General features: G+C 48.2%; 1 protein-coding gene and 1 long non-coding RNA gene across 2 annotated transcripts in view; both read right to left on the bottom strand.

The window, feature by feature from the left end:
* The window catches only part of LOC136614164 (leucine-rich colipase-like protein 1), a 212,129-nt gene that overhangs the window by 128,899 nt on the left and 58,454 nt on the right, over positions 1 to 24,776 (bottom strand). The window lies entirely within an intron of this gene.
* Positions 15,652 to 23,032, bottom strand: LOC136614180 (uncharacterized). The gene is made up of 3 exons (XR_010790947.1): positions 22,923 to 23,032; positions 17,341 to 17,472; positions 15,652 to 15,867 (listed from the first exon to the last, which is right to left on the bottom strand). It is a non-coding gene; the product is annotated as an uncharacterized lncRNA (long non-coding RNA).

Here is a 24,776-nt window from a genome sequence, read left to right as displayed (position 1 = left end):
GCAGCTTGGCAGCCACACGCACGTGCCATGCCTGGCCCATGTGTTTAATTTGGTGGTTCAGCGCTTTCTGAAAAGCTACCCCCACTTGTCATACCTGCTCGGAAAGGTGCGCCAGCTCTGCGCACATTTCCACAAATCCCACACGCACGCTGCCACCCTGCGGACACTGCAACATCGGTTTAATCTGCCAGTGCACCGACTGCTGTGCGACGTGCCCACACAGTGGAACTCTACGCTCCACATGTTGGCCAGACTCTATGAGCAGCGTAGAGCTATAGTGGAATACCAACTCCAACTTGCGCGGCGCAGTGTGAGTCAGCCTCCTCAATTATTTACAGAAGAGTGGCCCTGGTTGGCAGCCATCTGCCAGGTCCTTGGAAAATTTGAGGAGTCTACCCAGGTGGTGAGCGGCGATGCTACAATCATTAGCGTCACCATTCCTCTGCTATGCATCTTGAGAAGTTCCCTGCAAAGCATAAAGGCAGACGCTTTGCGCTCGGAAACAGAGACGGGGGAAGACAGTATGTCGCTGGATAGTCAGAGCACCCTCCTGTCTATATCTCAGCGCGTTCAGGAGGAGGAGGAGGAGCATGAGGAGGATGAGGAGGAGGGGGAAGAGACAGCTTGGCCCACTGCTGACGGTACCCATGCTGCTTGCCAGTCATCCTTTCAGCGTGCATGGCCTGAGGAGGAGGAAGAGGAGGTGGAGGAGGATCCTGAAAGTGATCTTCCTAGTGAAGACAGCCATGTGTTGCGTACAGGTACCCTGGCACACATGGGTGACTTCATGTTAGGATGCCATTCTCGTGACCCTCGCGTTACACGCATTCTGGCCACTACGGATTACTGGGTGTACACACTGCTCGACCCACGGTATAAGGAGAGCCTTTGCACTCTCATTCCCGAAGAGGAAAGGGGTTCGAGAATGATGCAATACCACAGGGCGCTGGTGGACAAACTGATGGTAAACTTCCCATCCGACAGCGCTAGTGGCAGAAGGCGCAGTTCCGAGGGCCAGGTAGCAGGGGAGGCGCAGAGATCATGCAGCATGTACAGCGCAGGCAGGGGAACATTCTCCAAGGCCTTTGCCAGCTTTATGGCTCCCCAGCAAGACTGTGTCACCGCTCCCCAGTCACGGCTGAGTCGGCGGGAGCACTGTAAAAGGATGGTGAGGGAGTACGTAGCCGATCGCACGACCGTCCTCCGTGACGCCTCTGCCCCCTACAACTACTGGGTGTCGAAGCTGGACACGTGGCCTGAACTCGCGCTGTATGCCCTGGAGGTGCTTGCTTGTCCTGCGGCTAGCGTCTTGTCAGAGAGTGTGTTTAGTGTGGCTGGGGGAATCATCACGGATAAGCGTACCCACCTGTCAACCGACAGTGCCGACAGGCTAACACTCATCAAGATGAACAAAGCCTGGATTTCCCCAGACTTCTCTTCTGCACCAGCGGACAGCAGCGATACCTAAGCAATACGTATTATGCACCCGCGGATGGAAGCATCATTCTCTCTCACCATCCAAAACGGGGACATTTATGCTTCATCAATCTGTGTATAATATTCCTCCTCCTCCTCCTGCTCCTCCTCCTGAAACCTCACGTAATCACGCTGAACGGGCAATTTTTCTTAGGGCCACAAGGCTCACTCATATAATTTTTCTAAACAATTTTTATACGTTTCAATGCTCTTAAAAGCGTTGAAACTTTAACTTGAACCAATTTTTCGTTAAACTGGGCTGCCTCCAGGCCTAGTTACCACTGAAGCCACATTAACCAAAGCGATTAATAGGTTTCACCTGCCCTCTTGGTTGGGCATGGGCAATTTTTCTGAGGTACATTAGTACTGTTGGTACACCAATTTTTGTGGGCCCTCGCCTACAGTGTAATCCAATTAATTTTTTGCCCACCTGCATTACAGCTGACGTTACATCAGCTGTGTTGGGCACTGCAATGGGATATATTTATGTACCGCCGGTGGGTTCCAGGGAGCCACCCATGCCGTGGGTCCACACGGAGTTGTAACTACATGTGTCCACTTCTAAAGAGCCCCAGTCTGACTGGGGCATGCAGTGTGGGCCGAAGCCCAATTGCATTAAACATGACATTACCTCAGCTGTGATGGGCAATGCAATGGGATACATTTATGTACCGCCGGTGGCTTCCTGGCACCCACCCATGCTGTGGGTCCACAGGGAATTATAAATGCATCTGTTTCCACTTGTAAAGAACCCCAGTCTGACTGGGGCATGCAGTGTGGGCCGAAGCCCACCTGCATTAAGCACGACATTACTACCTCAGCTGTGTTGGGCAATGCAATGGGATATTTTTGTGTATCGCCGGTGGGTTCCAGGGAGCCACCCATGCTGTAGGTGCACACGGAGTTTAACCTACATGTGTCCACTTGTAAAGATCCCCAGTCTGACTGGGGCATGCAGTGTGGGCCGAAGCCCACCTGCATTAAGCACGACATTACTACCTCAGCTGTGTTGGGCAATGCAATGGGATATTTCTATGTACCGCCGGTGGCTTCCTGGCACCCACCCATGCTGTGGGTCCACAGGGAATTATAAATGCATCTGTTTCGACTTGTAAAGAACCCCAGTCTGACTGGGGCATGCAGTGTGGGCCGAAGCCCACCTGCATTAAGCACGACATTACTACCTCAGCTGTGTTGGGCAATGCAATGGGATATTTTTGTGTATCGCCGGTGGGTTCCAGGGAGCCACCCATGCTGTCGGTCGACAGGGACTTCACAATAGGGAGTTGTACCTGCCTGTTTCTATGAATTAAAAAGCCCGGTCTGACTGGGGCATGCAGAGACACCTTGACAGAATGAATAGTGTGTGGCACATAGGTTCCCCATTGCTATGCCCACGTGTGCAGCTCCTGATGGCGGTGGCACAGGATTCTATTTCTCATTGCTTCTGTACAGCATTGTGGGCTATCGCCCCGCCCCTTTTCAAGAGGGTCGCTGTGTGAGGGTATATATATATATTGCCATATGTTCTTTATACTTTTATACCTATATGCAAGTTTTATTCAATTCCAAATGAGAAAAAACTTATATGTCGCCTTAAATCAGATATTCCTAAGGCTTTGCAAGCCGAAGACAAGATGTTTCTAGAAATTCAGAGAAGATACGGAACCAGACACAAGGCCGCGTGTACTTGGCTGTTTTCCCAGAAACAAGATATCAAGATGTTCAACCATGTACATAATTATCACTGTCTCAGGCCGGAAATCCGGACTGCCCACATATGGTTATAAGCCCATCACCCCTTGATGGGGATGGGACAAAGGGTATAAGATCTCATGTAATCTGTAATAAAGCAGCGTCGGCAAAGCGCAGCCATGCCCCGTGTGAGAAGCTATACCAGACCTCCGTGTGGTGTTTTCTTCTTATCGCCGGCAGCGGGCAAGTGGGGTGGGCCCGATTGGTGCTGTACTTAGAATATTTTATTACCCTGACAGCTGCCTAGCCGTGCCAACCCTCTGCAGTGTGTGCCTGCAGTTCCTCCTCATGGCAGACACACTTCTAAATAGACATGAGGGTGGTGTGGCATGAGGGCAGCTGAAGGCTGCGCAGGGACACTTTGGTGTGCGCTGTGGGGGGGAGGGGGGGCGGTTGGGCAGCATGTAACCCAGGAGAAGTGGCAGCGGAGTGTCATCCAGGCAGTGATTGTGCTTTGTTGGAGGTAGTGTGGTGCTTAGCTAAGGTATGCCATGCTAATGAGGGCTTTTCAGAAGTAAAAGTTGTTGGGAGGGGGGGGGGCCCACTCTTGCCGGTACTGTGGCTTAATAGTGGGACCTGTGAACTTGAGATGCAGCCCAACACGTAGCCCCTCGCCTGCCCTATCCGTTGCTGTGTCGTTCCCATCACTTTCTTGAATTGCCCAGATTTTCACACATGAAAACCTTCGGCGAAGTACAAAAATGCTCGGGTCGCCCATTGACTTCAATGGGGTTCGTTACTCGAAACGAACCCTCGAGCATCGCAATAATTTCGTCCCGAGTAACGAGCACCCGAGCATTTTGGTGCTCACTCATCTCTAATCCTGTGCTAATAAAAGCATGAAAGAGTACCGCATAAAGGTGCACTTACCTGCGCTTGTGTGGGGTCAAGAGAAGGGAGAAACAGCTGTTTGCTGTTTTCTCCGGTAGGCTCCACCTCCCGCTGTGACGCTTTCTTCCGACCAGCCAATGGGGCGGCTGGATCGGCCTTTCATTCATTTGCAAGTGCACGCCTCCACCGATGACGTCAGTCACCTGCTCACGTAACCGGCGTCTCGGGAGCGCGCATGAAGGCCTCCAGGAAGAGCGAGCGGTGCACCGTGGAACACATCCAGGGACAACGCAGGCGCCATCTTAGATGGAGAAGTTTTAAAAGTTATTATTTCTGCGAAACTGTAAGTACGATGCGGTTTATAACTGCTCAAAAGGGCTGCTTTATGACAGGGGGTGACAGGGGGAATGGGCTAATATAAAATTTTGTGTTTTTGCCTCGGGACAACCCCTTTAAGGGATTAAGAATAATTTACATGAGCGCCCTCTGGCAGATTACACAAAATCTGCATGTTTATAAGAACAAGCATTGTATTTTAGTAAAAACTCACTTTTAATAACTCCCTCTGTATAAGCCACGGAGGCGGACCACCCGAGCCCCGAGTCATGCAGCATTTCATCACAGCCCTCCAGCATTCTGGCACCTCCCATGGGCTGACGTCAGTGATGTAAGGCCGGGCAGCATGACTCAGGGACTTAGAGGGCCGAGAAAATCGTGCGAGATTTGTGCGTTGCGAGACCCACAAATATCAACCCCATTCTTTAGAGTGGGTTTATACACATGAGCGATATTTTCCTGCATAGCACTGCTATGTGATGAGATTCTGTGGGAGAAACAAATCACAGCATATTCTATCTGGCTGCGTAATCTCGCCGACCCCATTGAAAGCTATGGGGGACCTCTGCGATCCTCTGGCGTGGCTGTCATAAGGATCCCTTCATTCCCTGAGTGATATGGGGCCTTTATCACGTGTAAATGCTTCGCATCCCTGGGGCTTTTACATGCTGCACCACACTAGGCTGCGTGTTTCAGGCATATAGTCTCAATAGATAGAGTAGCAGGATTCAGGATTTCCCCCAAATGTCAATACAAAGGGGAAATATATTAGGCAAATAATAATAATAATAATAATAATCAATCCCCTTTCCAGGGCAACTCATACAGATGATCCAGGAGAAATGTAGTGTCAGGGGCAAGCGAGGTAAATTCTGATGCCAAGACTGAATAGCAGAGAGGACGGGTTAGTCTCTATTATGCTGTCTGTCTGCCCTACAAGACAACTTACCGTACTCCAAGCCTTGTGAGAGTTTCCTCAAAAATGTCAGAGAAACTTGTGGACGGATCATTTCAGCCATTTCCAGAGAGGTTTTCTCAACCTAGAGTTGGGACTTTCTCAGGCAAGACTAAGCCTGCCATTCTGGCCTAAGCAAGCGTGATTTCTCCTGCTTTGGAGGATTAGTCATGGCAGGCTTTCACTCAGGCCAGCTGTTCAAGAGCCTGAAGGTATTCAGCCTGTTGGCATGAGAATTTAGAGGTCTTTGCTAAGAAAAATGTGATTATCAGTGTCACATTGTGCTCCTGGGACCTGTAGTATTATGGGTTTCTAGGATCACACTGCTGTAGGTATAAGTGATTTGGCTGGCTGATGGTGTGGAGCTCTCCAGCCAACCAATCACCATCATGATGTGCACATAAACACCAGCTCCTCTTACTAGAGTGTTCTGGTCATTAATCCACTATCCTTTTCCAACTCAGTGCTTGGTGCTATGCATGTTGCTAGTTTGATGTGCTTTCCCTGAAGATGGTCTGCACACCTGATCTCCTGTCAGCAAGTCCTATGGTTCCTCCTCCTTTCCCTTTTGTCAGGTGCGGTCCCCAGACATCTGAAGTCCTATACATTGTCAGGTGGGTAATATCTACCAAAATGTTCATTTAATGTTAGTTTGGTTTCTAACGCTCTTGCACTTTTCTTGGTGTGTGGACACTTGAACTAACTCATGTTTTATTTATTAGGCCGGCTACCCATGTCTGCCACCCTCTTGCTATTCCTGGTAGACTTGGGTGTCACTCTACTCCTTCTGTGTGAATGGACTCTTTGCTGTGTACTTTCATCAGCACTGCAGAAGTTAATCCTCCCAGGTGTTCTCCGCTCAGCTGAAGGGTAATAGGATATTGCTCTTCTATTTAACTGAGCTGGGAATCCTCCTCCTTTGTCTGAATGTTGGTGTGAGTTTGCCTCGGTCACTCAGCAGAGGTCTCCTGTCTCTGACTTCTGTGTCTGCCCTGATTTCTGGACTTTTACCTGGATTACTTTTGTTCTCTGCCTGACCAGACATTGAATCAGATTCTTTTTACTGTTCAGCCTGTTTCGCGGTACTTTGCATCGGTCCCTTTAACCACTGTGGATCAGCTGCCAACCACACCGGGACTACTCCAGTAAGTTGGCACAGTGGGTCCACACTCACTCTGTAAGATATTTTTGCATGCATGAGGTTCTGAGTGGGGCTTCCCTCTGCCTGTGAGGTGAGCAGACTTCACGTGGTAACGACTTGTTCAGTGTATGTCTGAAGATGTGGACTGCACTTGGTGTGTACAATAACTTGTTCTGAGTGGTGTTCCCTCTGTGTTGCAGTCACTTGGTGTGAACAAGGTTGTGTTCTGTGTATGTCTGTAGGTGTTGACTATACTTGGTGTGAATTGTCATGCTCAGTGTGTGTTTTGTTGTATCTACCCTGCATGGTCTTCCTGTCTGTTACCATTTAGGATTAGCCAGGGCCCCTAGGTTCCAGTGTGGAGCCATCCCTACTGGGGGAATCACCCTGTTTGTAGGCAGAGTTCCATAGGGACTCACAAGACACCGAAGACCCTTGAAGTGGGCTTGTGAGCTTATGTATTCTGGCCAAAATACAGATCAATACCTCATACTTATCAGCAATTCCAGCTGCCTATGTTTGTACTATTGGTAAGTATTTTAGCATCTGTTGTGGTTGTTTGTATGTTTGATTTATGTATGTTGTTGGTGTCAGAATGTATATTCTTTCCCTCCTGTCTTATTTGGCTTGTGTTCATGTAGGTCGATGTTCCCACGGCTTGCACAGACGTAACAATCAGAGGCAGAAACCTGAACCCATTCGGCTACCTAAGAAATGCAACTCAAAGTGCCTATACTTGTATAGTGTCCATCTTCATAAATAGTGTGAACAAGGAAGGCTTTTAGTAGAGGAACCATATTTAGGAGTGATGCTCCATTTTCCACAGGATAGATTTGAGAAAGGGCTCAGGTAAGTCTCTAGCGAAAGACCCTTGTGGTTGACAAAGCGGTTCATAATGGCATTCAGAGACTGAAGACAGCTAAAGTAGAGATGAGCGAACGCGTTCGTCCGAGCTTGATATTCGTGCGAATATTAGGGTGTTCGGGATGTTCGTTATTCGTAACGAACACCATGCGGTGTTCTGGTTACTTTCACTTCCTTCCCTGAGACGTTAGCGCGCTTTTCTGGCCAATTGAAAGACAGGGAAGGCATTACAACTTCCCCCTGCAACGTGTAAGCCCTATACCACCCCCCTGCTGTGAGTGGCTGGCGAGATCAGGTGTTCGCCTAATATAAAAGTCGGCCCCTCCCGCGGCTCGCCTCAGATGCGGTGTGAGTTAGATGAGGGACAGTGCTGTTTATACCGGAGCTGCTGTAGGGAAAGAATTGGTAGTTAGTGTAGGCTTCAAGACCCCCCAAAGGTCCTTATTAGGGCCACTGATAGCTGTGTGTTGGCTGCTGTTAGCAGTGGGATTTTTTTTTTTCTCAAAATCGCCTCTGCAGACCGTTGCACCTGGCATTAGGGACAGAAGTGCTGCATAGGCAGGGAGAGTGTTAGGAGTGAGTGTAGCCTTCAAGAACCTCAACGGTCCTTTCTAGGGCCATATTTATCAGTGTGCAGTACTGTCCAAGCTGCTGTTAGCTGTGCTGCATTTTTTTTGGGCTTCTCAAAATCGCCTCTGCAGAGCATTCCACCCTCCATTGATACCGCAGGGAAAGAATTGTGTAGGCAGGGCCACAACACAGTTATTATTCATAGAATATACGCAGTGCTGCCTTTTGGTGGGAAAAAACTAAAAACAAATCTATTTGTCCAGCCTCTGTCCGTCCTTACGGGCTGTGGACACGTGTGAGCTGCGTGAAAAACATTGCTAAATCATACGCACCCAGCTACGCTTTACTGCTGGCTTCGCCATTTGCTTTCCTTAATTGGGAAAAAAAATACCTGCTCTGCCACAGTTATAATAACTCTGCTACCCTCACGTTCTGTGACACATAAGCAGGGACACAGCACAGTTATTAAACTTCTCATGTTCATAGAATATACGCAGTGCTGCCTTTTGGTGGGAAAAAACTGAAAACAAATCTATTTGTCCAGCCTCTGTCCGTCCTTACGGGCGGTGGAGACGTGTGAGCTGCGTGAAGAACAGTGCTAAATCATACGCACCCAGCTACGCTTTACTGCTGGCTTCGCCATTTGCTTTCCTTAATTGGGAAAAAAAATACCTGCTCTGCCAGAGTTATAATAACTCTGCTACCCTCACGTTCTGTGACACATAAGCAGGGACACAGCACAGTTATTAAACTTAGATAATTCATTCACTAGAGGCAGTGGGGCCTTTCGTTTTCCAAAAAGGGCAAAAATTATATTTGGCCTGCAGTCTTGCGCCAATTTATTTCCTGCCTGTGAAATCAAATCACTGGTAATACAGCATGCTGAGGGGTAGGGGTAGGCCTAGAGGACGTGGACGCGGCCGAGGACGCGGAGGGCCAAGTCAGGGTGTGGGCACAGGCCAAGCTCCTGATCCAGGTGTGTCGCAGCCGACTGCTGCGCGATTAGGAGAGAGGCACGTTTCTGGCGTCCCCACATTCATCGCCCAATTAATGGGTCCACGCGGGAGACGGTTTTTAGAAAATGAGCAGTGTGAGCAGGTCCTGTCCTGGATGGCAGAAAGTGCTTCGAGCAACCTATCGTCTACCCGCAGTTCTGCGCCGTCCACTGCTGTCAATCCGAATCCTCTGTCTGCTGCTCCTCCTTCCTCCCAGCCTCCTCACTCCACTACAATAACACCTGCTCAGGAGCGGGAGCACTCCCAGGAACTGTTCTCGGGCCCCTGCTTAGATTGGGCAGCAGCGGTTCCTCTCCCACCAGAGGAGTTTATCGTCACTGATGCCCAACCATTCGAAAGTTCCCGGGGTCCGGGGGAAGAGGCTGGGGACTTCCGCCAACTGTCTCAACAACTTTCTGTGGGTGAGGAGGACGATGACGATCAGACACAGTTGTCTTGCAGTGAGGTAGTAGTAAGGGCAGTAAGTCCCAGGGAGCAGCGCACAGAGGATTCGGAGGAAGAGCAGCAGGACGATGAGGTGACTGACCCCACCTGGTGTGCAACGCTTACTCAGGAGGACAGGTCTTCAGAGGGGGAGTCAAGGGCATCAGCAGGGCAGGTTGCAAGAGGCAGTGCAGTGGCCAGGGGTAGAGGCAGGGCCAGACCGAATAATCCACCAAGTGTTTCCCAAAGCGCCCCCTCGCGCCATGCCACCCTGCGGAGGCCGAGGTGCTCTAAGGTCTGGCAGTTTTTCACAGAGACGCCTGACGACCGACGAACAGTGGTGTGCAACCTTTGTCGCGCAAAGCTCAGCCGGGGAGCCAACACCAACAGCCTCACCACCACCACCATGCGCAGACATATGATGGCCAAGCACCCCGCAAGGTGGGACAAAGGCCGTTCACCGCCTCCGGTTTGCACCCCTGCCTCTCCCCCTGTGCCCCAACCTGCCACTGAGATGCAACCCCCCTCTCAGGACACAGGCACTACCGCCTCATGGCCTGCACCCACACCCTCATATCCGCTGTCCTCGGCCCCATCCAGCAGTGTAGTTCAGCGCACCGTTCAGCCGTCGCTTGCGCAAGTGTTCGAGCGCAAGCGCAAGTACGCCGCCACGCACCCGCACGCTCAAACGTTAACCGTCCGCATCGCTAAATTCATCAGCCTTGAGATGCTGCCGTATAGGGTTGTGGAAACGGAGTCCTTCAAAAGTATCATGGAGGCGGCGGCCCCGCGCTACTCAGTTCCCAGTCGCCACTACTTTTCCCGATGTGCCGTCCCAGCCCTGCACGACCACGTCTCCCGCAACATTGTGCGCGCCCTCACCAACGCGGTTACTGCCACGGTCCACTTAACTACGGACACGTGGACAAGCACAGGCGGGCAGGGCCACTACATCTCCCTGACGGCACATTGGGTGAATTTAGTGGAGGCTGGGACAGAGTCAGAGCCTGGGACCGCTCACGTCCTACCCACCCCCAGAATTGCGGGCCCCAGCTCGGTGCTGGTATCTGCGGAGGTGTATGCTTCCTCCACTAAAGCACCCTCCTCCTCCTCCTCCTCCTCCTCCTCTGTCTCACAATCAAGATGTGTTAGCAGCAGCATGTCGCCAGCAGTCGGTGTCGCGCGGTGTGGCAGCACAGCGGTGGGCAAGCGTCAGCAGGCCGTGCTGAAACTACTCAGCTTAGGCGATAAGAGGCACACGGCCCACGAACTGCTGCAGGGTCTGACACAGCAGACCGACCGCTGGCTTGCGCCGCTGAGCCTCCAACCGGGCATGGTCGTGTGTGACAACGGCCGTAACCTGGTGGCGGCTCTGCAGCTCGGCAGCCTCACGCACGTGCCATGCCTGGCCCACGTCTTTAATTTGGTGGTTCAGCGCTTTCTGAAAAGCTACCCACGCTTGTCAGACCTGCTCGTAAAGGCGCGCCGGCTCTGCGCACATTTCCGCAAGTCCCACACGGACGCTGCCACCCTGCGCACCCTGCAACATCACTTTAAGCTGCCAGTGCACCGACTGCTGTGCGACGTGCCCACACGGTGGAACTCTATGCTCCACATGTTGGCCAGGCTCTATGAACAACGTAGAGCTATAGTCGAATACCAACTCCAACATGGGCGGCGCAGTGGGAGTCAGCCTCCTCAATTCCTTTCAGAAGAGTGGGCCTGGTTGGCAGACATCTGCCATGTCCTTGGTAATTTTGAGGAGTCTACCCAGGTGGTGAGCGGCGATGCTACAATCATTAGCGTCACCATTCCTCTGCTATGCATCTTGAGAAATTCCCTGCAAACCATAAAGGCAGCTGCTTTGCGCTCGGAAACGGGGGCGGGGGAAGACAGTATGCCGCTGGATAGTCAGGGCACCCTCCTGTCTATTTCTCAGCGCGTACAGGAGGAGGAGGAGGAGGAGCATGAGGAGGATGAGGAGGAGGGGGAAGAGACAGCTTGGGCCGCTGCTGACGGTACACCGGCTGATTGCCTGTCATCCTTTCAGCGTGTATGGCCTGAGGAGGAGGAGGAGGAGGAGGATCCTGATAGTGATCTTCCTAGTGAAGACAGCCATGTGTTGCGTACAGGTACCCTGGCACACATGGCTGACTTCATGTTAGGATGCCTTTCTCGTGACCCTCGCGTTGCACGCATTCTGGCCACGACGGATTACTGGGTGTACACACTGCTCGATCCACGGTATAAGGAGAACCTGCCCACTCTGATTCCCGAAGAGGAAAGGGGTTCGAGAGTGTTGCTATACCACAGGACCCTTGCGGACAAGCTGATGGTAAAATTCCCAGCCGACAGCGCTAGTGGCAGAAGGCGCAGTTCCGAGGGCCATGTTGCAGGGGATGTGCATAGATCGAGCAGCATGTACATCCCAGGCAGTGCAACAGTCTTTAAGGGCCTGGCCAGCTTTATGGCTCCCCACCAAGACTGTGTCACCGCTCCCCAGTCACGGCTGAGTCGGCGGGAGCACTGCAAAAGGATGGTGAGGGAGTACGTAGCGGATCGCACGACCATCCTTGGTGACGCCTCTGCCCCCTACAACTACTGGGTGTCGAAGCTGGACACGTGGCCTGAACTAGCCCTGTATGCCCTTGAGGTGCTTGCTTGTCCTGCGGCTAGCGTCTTGTCGGAAAGGGTGTTTAGTGCGGCTGGGGGAATCATCACAGATAAGCGTAGCCGCTTGTCAACCGACAGTGCCGACAGGCTAACACTCATCAAGATGAACAAAGGCTGGATTTCCCCAGACTTCTGTTCTCCACCAGCGGACAGCAGCGATACGTAAGCAATACGTAGGCTGCACCCGCGGATGGAAGCTACGTTCTCTCTCACCATCCAAAACGGGGACATTTCTGCTTCATCAATCTGTGTCTAATATTCCTCCTCCTCCTCCTCCTGCTCCTCCTCCTGAAACCTCACGTAATCACGCTGAACGGGCAATTTTTCTTAGGGCCACAAGGCTCACTCAAATAATTTTTCAGAACAATTTTTATAAGTTTCAATTAGCTTAAAAGCGTTGGAACTTTAACTTGAACCAATTTTTCGTTACACTGGGCTGCCTCCAGGCCTAGTTACCACTTAAGCCACATTAACCAAAGCGATTCACCTGCCATCTTGGTTGGGCATGGCCAATTTTTACTGAGGTACATTAGTACTGTTGGTACACCAATTTTTTGGGGCCCTCACCTACAGTGTAATCATAGTAATTTCTATGTTCTTCGCCTGCACTCATGGTACAGAAAGGTGTGTGGGGTTGGCCTACACTTTAGCTACATAAATGTCACTTGTGCCTTGGCTATACTAAGGCTACTGAAATGGAACTAAGACTGCGCTCCCGCTATACTGCTGCTTCAGAATTGTTACTGGGGCCTGTCTTGAGTGCTACTATTGCTTACATGGAACGAAGACTGCGCTCCCGCTATACTGCTGCTTCAGAATTGTTACTGGGGCCTGTCTTGAGTGCTACTATTGCTTACATGGAACGAAGACTGCGCTCCCGCTATACTGCTGCTTCAGAATTGTTACTGGGGCCTGTCTTGAGTGCTACTATTGCTTACATGGAACGAAGACTGCGCTCCCGCTATACTGCTGCTTCAGAATTGTTACTGGGGCCTGTCTTGAGTGCTACTATTGCTTACATGGAACGAAGACTGCGCTCCCGCTATACTGCTGCTTCAGAATTGTTACTGGGGCCTGTCTTGAGTGCTACTATTGATTACATGGAACGAAGACTGCGCTCCCGCTATACTGCTGCTTCAGAATTGTTACTGGGGCCTGTCTTGAGTGCTACTATTGCTTACATGGAACGGACACGTGGAGAGGACACGTAGTGCCTCAAAAACATCCCCCTCCTCCTCCAACAGGGAAAACATTGTTGGCAAATGCCTTTGCATTGGTTCGTCTGGTGGCAGTCCAAGAATTTCACCTTTACCGACACTACAAGAGAGCCCCCCCACCATCCCCCCGCCACGGCCCACTTAATCCTGGCCACATTCCGAAAACCAACAAAATACAACCGTGGTACTAGGTCCGCAGTCACCACCACATTACCACCAACGCGGTTACTGTTAAGGTGCATATAACCAGTCTGACTGGGGCATGCAGACACCTTGACAGAATGAATAGTGTGTGGCACATAGGTTCCCCATTGCTATGCCCACGTGTGCAGCTCCTGATGGCGGTGGCACAGGATTGTATTTCTCATTGCTTCTGTACAGCATTGTGGGCTATCGCCCCGCCCCTATTAAAGAGGGTCGCTACCTAGCCGTGCCAACCCTGTGCAGTGTGTGCCTGCGGTCCCTCGTCGTGGCAGACGCACTTCTAAATAGACATGAGGGTGGTGTGGCATGAGGGCAGCTGAAGGCTGCGCAGGGACAGTTTGGTGTGCGCTGTGGGGGGGAGGGGGTGCGGTTGGGCAGCATGTAACTCAGGAGAAGTGGCAGTGGAGTGTCATGCAGGCAGTGATTGTGCTTTGTTGGAGGTAGTGTGGTGCTTAGCAAAGGTATGCCATGCTAATGAGCGCTTTTCAGAAGTAAAAGTTGTTGGGAGGGGGGGGGCCACTCTTGCCGCTATTGTGGCTTAATAGTGGGACCTGTGAACTTAGGATGCAGCCCAACATGTAGCCCCTCGCCTGCCCTATCCGTTGCTGTGTCATTCCCATCACTTTCCTGAATTGCCCAGATTTTCACACATGAAAACCTTAGCGAGCATCGGCGAAATACAAAAATGTTCTGGTCGCCCATTGACTTCAATGGGGTTCGTTGTTCGAAACGAACCCTCGAGCATCACGGGAAGTTCGTTACGAATAACGAACACCCGAACATTTTGGTGTTCGCTCATCTCTAAGCTAAAGTCAACCCTTTCCCAAAATTGAAAGCTATGTGAGTGCTCCTTCTAATATTTACAGGAAATGGACTTGATATTCCTGTCCGGAAAGATGGCGTTCCTGGTGTCACTTACATCAGCCAAACAGATCAGTGATCTATGGGTCTTGACTGTCAAAGAGGCTTATCTATTCTTCCTTGAGGATAAAGTGATATTCAGACGCAATGGTTATTTTTTCTCCAATGTGAATCAGGTAATTGTTCTTCCGGCCTTCTGCGCTGAACCTACCTGGGATTAGGGAAGGTGCTCATAGACACTATACAGGGGCAGTGTCTGAGAATAGACCTATCCCAGCTGAGAGTTTGGACAGATCAGTTGTCTATGCTCACACAGATCCCAAAGAAAGGGAAAAATCCCCCCAGCCCACCATATCTAGGTGACCGAGAGACCCTGTTATCACTTCATATAAAAGTGAAGGTCTCCGTCCAGAAGACGTCAGGCTCGCTATACCAGAGCTACAGCAACATCAGGGGCAGAAGGTGCGGTATCTGGCTGAGAGCATCGGCACATGGAGCACACAACATACCTTCAGTGTAAGAAGAACCTCTCTATGGAGAAGACTTTTAGTCCGGTCCTTCAGTTTTTATTTCTGGTCTTTCCCACCCTTAATAAATCCTTCTCCCCCCGTATGTATATGGCTGCTGTGTGAGGATACCCAAGGAAGGCTGAAGTTATTATGTTATTATGGAGATCTAACAGCAGCACATATCTACCCAACCAATAAAGTATTTTTCTCTACATCTGTTTGTAGACAAAAGGGGGAGGAGCTAAAGTCCTTCTTATGGGCTTTGTACAGAATTTGAATTAACTCTCCAAAGCATGTGGTAGGGGAATAGATCCCCATATCTATATGTGCTGCTGTTAGGACTACAGGAAAGAAGAACAGCATAATAAATCCTACCTGTCTGCAGTCACATTGACTGTAACAGGTCAGTGTAATGTAAGTATGAAGTCAGTTGTAAACACGCAGAGCACACGGATGTGAGAACCAGTCCGTCTGGATAAGCCCTTTATAGATTCCTCTATGAGCTCCATACATCAGCAGTCCTCCTATTACTCCTGTTCTAGACTCCTGACTGCTACATTGTAACAAACTGCTGCCGTGTGAGGCAGACAAGAGGACGGCTTCTCAGCCTCTGAATGTCAATGTTTTCATTAACTGACAGCAAGCAGAAATCTTGAAAACAGCGAAGAAAGACAAAACATATCAGAACGTTGTAGAAGCTTTATTTCCACAAGGGCTCCTACACACTAGTGTTTTTTTAATGCAAATGTCAATGGGATTTTCTAATGTTAAAAATCGCAAAGCACACACTTGCGATTTTTGTGCGCTGCGATTTTAACATTCGAAAGACCAATTGACATAAAAAAAAATGTGAGTGGGTAGAAACCCTAAGACTGACAACTTCTTGTAGATCCGTGTAGAATCAGGCGGATACTTTCTCATCTTAGATTCAGTTATTGGCTGTGCCGGGCTTCTTGCAGGTGGGATCGCCCGTCTGGTCCTTCTGACATATAAGTCCAATCTCACACGGGCAGTTATAGTACGGAAAAAAAACAGTCTAAAGAAAGAGATGATAGGGTTAATGAAGACACTTGTGACTCCTAACCACATCTGTCACTAACATGTAGGATCAGCGGTGGGAGACGCAGCGTGAGGCCGGGGGTCCAGTTACTGAGAATGTCCCGTCTGACGCTACGTCTCCCACCGCACGCCGGTTTACACTGAATTAGGTCTCATTCACATGACGAGGGGAATTATAGTCAGAAAGCAATGACTGAGGTCCCTTTGTCGGTGCGTTTTACATAAGGGTTTGTGTTTTTAATACAGAAATGTCATCTGATTAAAATTCGGTTTTTAAAGAAAAAGAATGGAAGGCGCACGAAATGATGTAATTTAAACATCCTATTAATTTCAAGGGGTGCGTAAATAAAGAAGACATTACGCCCACGCCGAACAAGGGCGTTTTATATTTTACATCCATCCACTGATTATAATGTGTGATCCTGGTCAAAGAATCAAAAAGCAAAAAGACATTCGGCCCGTGAAAATAAAAATATATATATATATATATAGCACATATATAAACACATGGTCTGTAAGGGCTCATTCACACCTGCGAACGCAATGTAGCCCATGAAGAGCGCACCGTTGTTTCCGCCCGTGTATGTTGGATGTTTTTGCACGTTTCTCTGCTTACATATTGCGTCTGTATTCACTGTGGTTTTCTGATGCGCAAAAAAAAAAACGCAAGAAAGACGAATTGATGTCACTTTTTTCTGCACTTTTCCTGGCAATAAGTGTAATAAACACGGTGAAAATGTAACTTTGTATTTGCAGCTTTTTCCCCAATCCGCTCTTTCCGGGTGATTTTGGTCTGTAAATCGGGGTGACAGCAGGACATCCGCATCACATATCTACATCTGACTCCACCCATGCAGATCAGCCGTGTTGTGCGGACAGGGGATACGGCGGTGTGAATGGGCCCTGATTGCTCCAAGTTTTGTCCAAATTCTGTCCGTTTCACACTTGAGCATTAACCTCCTCCGTGTGAATAATATCGCGGCTCCTCAGCGCAGGTTTTGGCCGCGCAGCTTGTAGAGACGGAACACGAGGTTTTAGGGGGCGCCACAGGTTGTGGTAATTTGTAGTAGAGGCTCCTGTCACCTCACTGCTGCAGGTACAAGTACCTGAGTGTGTAGGTATTCATACACTGCCAGGAGGAGTAACAGAGGAACCGCAGCATGTAGAGCTCTAAGATAAGAGGCTGCAGGATGCTTATTTTGTGGGCAAAGCAAATATTTAGTAAAGCCGACAATGAAGGGAAATAACCGTATTTGTGATATTAGGAGTGGGGGCTGAAGAATCACCACATGTTCTATTTACGTGTCACATGAGAACAGGACATGTAATCTGTGGTGCCCGCACATCACACAACACACGGATGGGGCGCCCATGTGATGGGAGCGGCACCCGGGAATTCTGGGCACAACGAAGGGAGAAACGAATACATCAGCAGCTTACAGATACTCACCGCTAGGCTGCAGGGCGCATTTTCTGTGCCTCTTGGTTCACATGTACGTCTCGGAGGAACGATCCGTATGCGTGGCAAACGACAACACCCGCTGTCACATTCTGGACTTCGAAAACAGAAATCTCCATCGTCCTAAATGTAAAAGAGACATAAATGTGATGTGATTGGAATTCTCTTTGTCTCGTTGTTCTCCTTCCTGAGATCGGCCACAATTATTACTTCACACCGGGAAGGAGAGGCTGTTAGGGACAGTTCAGGCGGTTGTTTCCCCATCTGTGCTGTCCGTGTATTTCACGGCACACGGACCCATATATGACAATCAGGCCCTTCACATGAGTGTTATTTCACGTGGATCCTGTCCTGTTCCGGTCCGTGTCATGGATGAGCAGGATATGTAATGTCCGCTACCCGCCGCTCAGACACCACATGGACGTACATCCGCGTGCGGTCCGCTGCGAGTTGGGCCCTGGATTGTCACACACAAACATCCCTCTGATCGCAGACTTACACCTCATTCATACGGAATTTCAAGTGTTATGGACTTCTTTTCCTATAGAGGTTCTGTTGGGAACAACGCCTCCATAAACAGGAATAAGGCGCGATCACACGGGCTTTGCGGGGATTTTTTTTAAGCTCAAAAGTCAATAATACTTTCTAACGTTAAAAACACATTGCACGCCGCATGAACTGGGATCCGGTAAATGGAAGGCTAACCTCTATAGCAGAAGATAAAGTGATACATTTCTGAGTATATGGATCCCATGGATAAATGATGCCCTTCCTACGACGGGGATGAGCCTATTAACCTAAAAATGATTACCTGATGCCTCTGCCCTTAGGGGCAGCGGTCTTGAGAGAGAGGGAATACCCCCCCCCCCCCCCAACCCCTACCATCCAACCCTTCTTTCTCCCCCTTTGAAATACTAATTGGCCCTGGCCAGGCCATGGTTGTTCATTTTATAATGTTCTTCCTGAAAATAGCACTGAAAGCTGTGAATTAAAATAACGATGGAATGCTATTATTTCGTTTATATTCCCTTTCAGAAGACACAAGGCTTGTGACTACACTCTTCTATTAGAACCGGAAACCTTTCCATACTGCTGTGCCTTTGTATGCATAAATGAAAAGTCAATAAAAATTATTGTTCAAAAAGATCCCAACACATTGCACGAAAATTGCAGTTTTGTTCTTTGCGATGCAATACAAAGGAAGCTCCATAGGGAAACATGGGAGATCAAAAAACACAAAGTTTTTTTTCCCAGCAACATCGCAGAGTGAAAACATCACAAGTGTGAAGGAAACCATTGAAAATCATTGATTTCATAATTTATTGTTTTTACTCCCTCTCGCATTGTGTGGAAATCGCACGTTTTTATTGCCTGTGTAAAACCACCCTAGGAGCTGAATGAGAATCACAACGGGGTCTCTAATAAAGGGGCCATTCGGTGTATAGTTATAACGTGATGGGATTGGAGGAGGGATGTCTGTATTTGGGGGTCATGGAGTAATGCTTCCCTCCAGCTGCTCCTTCGCCATTGTAAAACATAAGAGGAACGCTGCTGCATGACTCCGATGAGAGATGGCGGTGCTACATGGGTGGATGGGCCTAAAGAGCGCAGAGAGTAATCTTTACTAACAGTACATTTCATGTTGCCTTGACAGCTCTATATGGGGGTTATTTAGTCCCCATATGGTGATATTAGAAGCTATATGGGGGTTTAGTCCCCATATGGTGATATTAGAAGCTATATGGGGGTTATTTAGTCCCCATATGGTGATATTAGAAGCTATATGGGGGTTATTTAGTCCCCATATGGTGATATTAGGAGCTATATGGGGGGTTATTTAGTCCCCATATGGTGATATTAGAAGCTATATGGGGGTTATTTAGTCTCCATATGGTGATATTAGGAGCTATATGGGGGGTTATTTAGTCCCTATATGGTGATATAGGAAGCTATATGGGGGGTTATTTAGTCCCCATATGGGGATATTAGGAGCTATACGGGGGGTTATTTAGTCCCCATATGGTGATATTGGAAGCTATATGGGGGGTTATTTAGTCCCCATATGGTGATATTGAAGCTATAGGGGGGGGGGGGGGGGCTATTTAGTCCCCATATGGTGATATTGAAGCTATATGGGGGTTATTTAGTCCCCATATGGTGATATTAGAAGCTATATGGGGGGTTATTTAGTCTCCATATGGTGATATTGAAGCTATAGGGGGGGGGGGCTATTTAGTCTCCATATGGTGATATTAGAAGCTATATGGGGGTTTAGTCCCCATATGGTGATATTAGAAGCTATATGGGGGTTATTTAGTCCCCATATGGTGATATTAGAAGCTATATGGCGGGTTATTTAGTCTCCATATGGTGATATTGGAAGCTATATGGGGGTTATTTAGTCCCCATATGTGGATATTAGAAGCTATATGGGGGTTATTTAGTCCCCATATGTGGATATTAGCGGCTATATGGGGGGTTATTTAGTCCCCATATGGTGATATTGGAAGCTATATGAGGGGTTATTTAGTCCCCATATGGTGATATTAGAAGCTATATGGGGGTTATTTAGTCCCCATATGGTGATATTAGAAGCTATATGGGGTATGAGTCGCTCTACAGTTCAGCACCCCCCAGATGCTGTATGATACAATGAGGGGTCACACACAGCGGACTTGTAGATGGCACGCAGATATCCTGAAACAATGCGCTGTACAATGTAAGTGATGTGATGTTACTGACCCCATTCACTCACAGCGGGAAATAGTCACGCCGCAGACTTCACATCCGCAGCGTGCTGTAATTGTCGCAGGAAAGTCGCTGCGGATTTAATCACTGTAATATAATAGTGGAATCCGAAGTCAGAAGGAACAGGAAAATCTACATGTGGGTTGTTGTTCAGAAGGTTTCTGCCCCGTGTGACCCCCTTATGTATTGTATGAGGTCCGGGGGGCATCATGTTTGTCTCTATATGACTGCAGTTGGTGACATTGTAGCGGGGCTGTTATTGTACATTATGGGGTATTGTGTGTTATGTTGGTGTTCTACGGGGTTATTATAGCTATATAATAGTATAGTGATAGAAGTGGCTGTATGCAGAGGGGTCAGCAGTTCAAAGATCTTTCAAGGCACAAATCAGCATTGATGACGAGCGGTTTATTGTGGTCTGGCACATTATTGGGTGGGTTAATTGTGGTCTGGCACATTATTGGGTGGGTTTATTGTGGTCTGGCACATTATTGGGTGGGTTTATTGTGGTCTGGCACATTATTGGGTGGGTTTATTGAGGTGTAGCTCACTACGGAGTGGGTTTGTCGAGGTGCAGCTTACTATGGGGTGGGTTTATTGAGGTATAGCTCACTATAGGGTGGGTTTGTCAAGGTGTAGTTCGCTATGGGGTGGGGTTATCAAGGTGTAGTTCGCTATGGGGTGGGTTTATTGAGGTGTAGCTCACTATGGAGTGGGTTTATTGAGGTATACCTCGCTATGGGGAGGGCTTATCAATGTGGCACAATGGTACGATGGTATCAGCTACACCTCGATATCAGTTCACACCCGTCTGAAATACGCTGCTCCTCTGATGCATTGGTTTACAATGCATCAGTGCACGTATGCGTATTTACGCAGCATAAAAGCGCCTGCCGGCCAAGACAGTGCATTTTGGCCGGGCGTTTTTATGCCGGTGGTGACTGCATAGACTCCTATGGGAATCTATGAGAGCTGCCGGAGTAGAGAGGTGGGAGGGAATTTAGCAGAGTGACTGCTAAACTCCGCCCCCATCCCGCTCCTACCATTGCTGGCTGCGGCAAGAGGAGAGGGGGCGGGAGCTTAGCACACTAGCTCCCACCCTGTCCTGCCTCCTCCCCTTGCTGAGACACGATGAGGGGGAAGGAAAGGGGACACACAGTTTAGCAGAGCTAAACTGTCTCCCCCCACCCAACGCCATTGTGGCCTCGGCGCATATGTGTCGGGCTGTCTGAACAGGCGCACAAACGTCGGGTGGGCGAACGTAAAAAACGGTGGGCGAACGTAAAGACATTGACGCACGTTTGAATCCAGCCTTATTGTGTTTTTTGGGATATGAAAAAAATAAGCATTTTGTTTTTGTGTTTTTTTACGCTTTTATTCAGGATAGACAGTGTGTTCAATTTATTGTACAAGTTGTTATGGATATGATGATACCAATTATGTTGCCCTTTAATTTTTTTTTACATTTTTTTATATCAATAGGGTAAACAGTGCAGAAAAGGTTGTGTTTTTTTTGCAATTTTTTTTTACACCTTTTAGATCTCTATAGGGGACTTGTACCACAGTAGCTATGATAGAGGAGCTGAAATGACTAGCATGTTGGCAGAATGTTTATACTATGGACTGGAGGGAGGGGGAGGTGGAGGGTAAAAAGGACAATAAGGGGGAAGACAACATAGGCAGTGACCTGGGACCAAGTAATGGGAATGGGGGTTGAGTGGAGGGTGGGGTTAGTACAGTTAGAACTGACAGAACAGCTAGGAGGACCATAAGTAGCATAATGCATATAAAGAATACCAACAACCATATAAATTGTATGGCAGCAAATGCAAGAAGTCTGATAAGTAAAGTGGTTTAGTTCAATGAGAATATCTGAAGAAAATTAGGACATAGTAGGAATAACGAAAACATGGCCTGATGATAAGTGTGATTGGGCGGTGAATTTACAGGGTTACAATCTGTTCAGAAGTGACCATGGGAACAAGAAAGGCTGAGCGGTATGTCTGTATGTTAAATCCTACTTAATGCCAAGGCTACAAAGAAGATATAGGTGTAGGAGATGAACACGGGGAATCTCAGGCTGCTACAACAGAAAATACACTTCCATAAACCCATGCAAATACTATATTCCCTAAAATTCCTCTAATAAACTCACTAACTCTTCATACTCTCTTACAGGTGGGCCGGACTCTTCTCACTTTCTCTTTTCTAAAATTGCGCTCTCACTCAAACCCCCTACTTTTATAACCTTACTCCCCCTAACTAACATTTCCCCCTCTCCACCAATCCCTGTCTACCACTATTTTTATCCTCTCCTTTACACATAATTGCTCGATTAACCCTTCTATCTACTCCTGAGCCCTAGCCTCCCTATTGGCCCCCAATCTGGCCCTGTACTTACTTTCACCACCGCTCAGCAGTGAACACTTTTTTATTTTATTTGCTCTTTGTGATGTGAACTACTAAACAAAACCTTTATATCGATGTGTCATGTATGATAGATCCTGTCTGTGTCCCAGATGCCAAGTTAGAGCGTTAGCCACAGCTAGATCATAGGCCATGAAGTGTCACCGGGCATTGTTTCAGGGCATATCGCCACCCTGTGCCTTTCTTGACAGAATAAGTACAAGTTTTTCAAAGTGTGTGTGTGTGGTGGTGGTGGGGGGGGGGGGGGTCATTTTGTTGTTTGTCTCGGCGCATTAAGCTGTGAAATCCATGTCAGAAGTATATGGTGTAAAATATAACAATTCAAAGTTCATGTGAATGAGGCCTTTTTTGTAAATATGGAGGAGAAACCAGGACAGCAGCTGCTAACAGGTACTCACCAGACCGACACATTCCCGACTTTCTCCTTTTGGTCTACATTCAGCAGCTCTATAATTATAGCGACTCATGAAGCAACACCCGCTTTCACATTCAGCATTAGTATAACATATATCTCCATTTTTCTAAATATAAAACAGGGGAAAGAAAAGTGTTAGGAATCCATTTATAAGGTCTCACATTTATGTCACATAAAGAAGTGCGCTTTCTAAAAACTGTTGATATGTCTTTGGAACACGTGAAAAGTTTTGATCGCTGGGGGTGCAGATGCTGAGACCCCACTGATTGCTAGAATGAAGCAGCTGAAGCCTCATCCCAGCGCTGTCACTGCTGGTTTGCTGAGGATGGGCCTTAGTCTTTATATTGAGCCCGTCTTCAGCCAGATAGCAGGGACAGCACTGATGAGATCTTTAGCTGACTTGTTCTAGTGATGGGTTGGGGTCTTGGCACTCAGACCTCCAGTGATCAAAATTTCTGACAAGTCCATATGTAATGACAAAACTATATGAAATCCCATTTAGGGCCCATTCACACCTACATTTAGGGCTTCAGTTACAATTCTGTTTCTCTTTCATTTTTGGAGCAGAAAAGGGAAATTTTATTGGGTTTTCAAATAAAAAGAAATCAAACGGAAAAACCTGTTTTCCTCCATATCATTAGGTTCACATTTTTTAATGAATTAATAGCGCTGCACTACTTGTTCCAGTGGGGAAAAATAGAAACTTAACAGACCAGAAGCAAATAGAAAGCTTTCCGTTTGCTTTCCGCTTTTTGAAAACCCATTGAAATCAAAGGGGAAAAAAGGGGGAACACTTATTTATGTTTTCAATCTGTTTTTCTGCTCTTACAACAGAATTGTGACTGAAGCCCTAAGCGCCGGTGTGAATGGGCCCTCACACCACTGAAGAGTATTCGCATCCAGGGAAAGGATTTTGCACATTGAGGGTACATTTACACATAGCGGAAATGCTGCATCACCTGACCAGCGGCGCTGTGCTCACTATAGACCGCCGGATGAAGTGTAAATATACCCTAATTACCACTCGGTCCAACTGATAGCAGGCAGGGCTGACAGGCACACACCGTTATTTAGGAATGCCCTCTATAACTTGTGTTAATCATGATGATTGGCTGGGCGATAAAATTGGGTCCATTTTTGCTAAATTGGATTGGATGATTTTTTGCAAAAATTGCCAAACTATTGGCTTCCTACTTGGAGCAGAGGGGACGGGTGTGTTGGTGCAGTGCGTTTGCCTTGCAGTTGCGGAGATCTAGGTGTGAATCAGCAGTGCTGCCCACCGGGCCACCACCACCTCCACTGTTTTTTCAGGGACATTTTGAAGGCCAAATTAGAGAACCCGATTCTTGCTGTTACTGATTTTAATGGAAGTTGGAAAAGGGAGTCTCAATTCACAATTATTTTTTTTTAAATCTGGTCAGTCGGTCACTGCAAATTCCAGCAAACCTCTAGTTTCATTGGTAATCCGTCTGAAAGCAATTGGCCAAACTTGAAACCAATGAAACTTGAGGTAATTGTTTCCATAGCAATCAATGTAAATCCAATTAATTCGTTCTAGACATTCCAGAAAACACACCAAACCACATTTAATAGAAAATAAATATGGTTTTTAATACCAAAAAAAGCAGCCCAATGTAGAGCTGTGTGTTATCTGTGGTGTTACATAGGACTGCAGGTCACATCTAATACATTATCTGTCCTAAGAGTTATCACTGTGTGTTATCTGTGATGTTTCATAGGACTGCAGGTAGCATTAATACTCACCTTTTAGGTGCTCTTGGGGTCCCTACCGCAGCTTTCGGAGCTTCTGGCCGGTTGCCCGTCTCTTGTCAAGCCA

Source organism: Eleutherodactylus coqui, chromosome 1, assembly GCF_035609145.1.
Source record: "Eleutherodactylus coqui strain aEleCoq1 chromosome 1, aEleCoq1.hap1, whole genome shotgun sequence".
Classification (NCBI taxonomy): domain Eukaryota; kingdom Metazoa; phylum Chordata; class Amphibia; order Anura; family Eleutherodactylidae; genus Eleutherodactylus; species Eleutherodactylus coqui.
Note: the sequence above shows the minus strand (reverse complement) of the source record. Positions and strands in the feature narration are given on the sequence as shown.